Genomic DNA, 1,957 nt, shown 5'->3' with positions numbered 1-1,957 from the left:
TGTGGCTGCTGGGATTCGAGCCCAGGTCTCCACGGCCACAACGTGGAATTCTCACCACTAAACTACAGCCACATTTGTCTGCTTGTTCGTTGAAATATTAAATATTCATTAGAGCAATCTTATTTTGTACCTAATTTCGTAAAAATAACACTAACAAACCGACTACCTTAAAATTGTAGGTTTAGTTTGGTTTAAAAAGAAGTTGGGAATCGTGGGGCATTGATTCCAGCCACCAGTATTGACACCAACTTTATCTAATTGTCTCTAAATTACTCGTAGCTGACATAATTTTTTGATAATTTGTCGCTAATTAATCATTAAATAGGATTAGTGATGAATTTTGTTGTTTAGGTATAAAATTTATCCGTCGCTAATTTTTATTCTTTTAGTAGCATGAGTTGACATCACTCTCCCCAGCTGCGCGAGCTTGCTCCGACCCCATCTATTTTTCCGGTACGTATCGCGATATCTTTTTTTCTCTGGCAAATTAGTTGAATTGTAAAGCCAAATGAACCTATTTCAACTTTCAAGTCATTCAACATATCATTGTAATTATCTGAATAACTCATTTTAAGTCTCTAACCATCTGATTCGACTTTTTTTTTTTATTCAACGTATTTGATTATATTATTTGATTTGAAATGCCCATTAAATCAAGTGGGTGCTTCATGTTATGGTTAAAACTTGACCAAGTCCCAAATTTACAAAGATGAAAGCATTTGGAGTACATGGGTCAAACTATCTTATTATCTATTATTTGATCTTTTATGGATTTTTAGTATCAAATTAACATTTCGAAACTACATAAAATAAAAGTACCGTAAATCACAACGATTTAATTAAAATGTATTTGAAGAATAGTGCGTGGTAAAATTGTAGTCAAAGAAATAAAGGAACTAGTTGATTCAATTATTCCTCATACTGGAATGTTTTTTCACCCAATACAAAAGTAGGGGTAATTGATATATCTATTTTATATATCAATTAGAAGCACTTCTTGAGTTAGGGTCTATCGAAAATAACCTCTTTACCCAATATAAAAGTAGGGGTAAGGTCTCGTGACTGCGTAACCAGTAGCAGATTTAGGATTTTCACTAAGTGGATTGAAAAATAAAAATGTAGTGCCTGAGATTTGAACTTTGAACCCATAAGTGAAATTTTGAACCCCCTAATTCACAGATCCAACATCTAGTCTTGTATTCAAAGGATTCAAAATCTATATATGTACATAAATTTTTTTAACAAAATTACCTTATATATACGGTGTAATTTTTGCTGGGGGATCGGGGCGAGTGTCACGCCCCGAACCATGGCCTGGGCGAAACACGGCACTCGGTGCCTTACTGCATGTGACCGAGCGAACCACATGGCTTGCTGAATCATCATGAGGCATAACATGAGCGGAATATAACGTGAATGTATGATGAGCCTTTATAAAACGTAGTAAGTCATAATACTTAATAAAAATACATGTTTAAACATGAGTGCGGAAATAACATGAATGAGCCAAAATGGCTTTACGACTCTGAATGTCTGACATAACCTAACTGACTTGTCTGGTCTATGAAACCTCTATCATGAGTCTGACTGAAAAACATACTTACTGGGACAAGGCCCCCAGCATACCTTAGATGCATAACTAATCATAAAACAAAAGTTGACTAAACCCCGAATGAGATGGGGCTCACCAATAAGCTGATACGAATGATGTCCTATTGAGCAGATGTGTCGTCCTGTATAGGGCTGTTCACAGTTTTGGTTAAAATCAAAACCAAACCGAAAATTTAACCAAACCGAATAAAATAATCGACATTTGGTTTAGTTTGGTTTGGTTTGGTTTTAAATTTGAAAAACCGATAATATTTGGTTTGGTTATGGTTATAGTAAAAAATAACCGAATAAATAACCGAACCAAACCGATAATTATATACATAAAATTTATAATTATTTATATGTA

The 1,957-nt window shown here is 34.3% G+C and overlaps 1 non-coding gene across 1 annotated transcript; it reads right to left on the bottom strand.

The window, feature by feature from the left end:
* TRNAH-GUG (transfer RNA histidin (anticodon GUG)) lies at window positions 1-72 on the bottom strand. Its single transcript has one exon. It is a non-coding gene; the product is annotated as a tRNA-His (tRNA).
* Between the last annotated feature and the right edge of the window lie 1,885 nt (window positions 73-1,957).

The sequence above is a fragment of the Lycium barbarum genome, chromosome 10 (assembly GCF_019175385.1).
Source record: "Lycium barbarum isolate Lr01 chromosome 10, ASM1917538v2, whole genome shotgun sequence".
Lineage (NCBI taxonomy): Eukaryota > Viridiplantae > Streptophyta > Magnoliopsida > Solanales > Solanaceae > Lycium > Lycium barbarum.
Note: the sequence above shows the minus strand (reverse complement) of the source record. Positions and strands in the feature narration are given on the sequence as shown.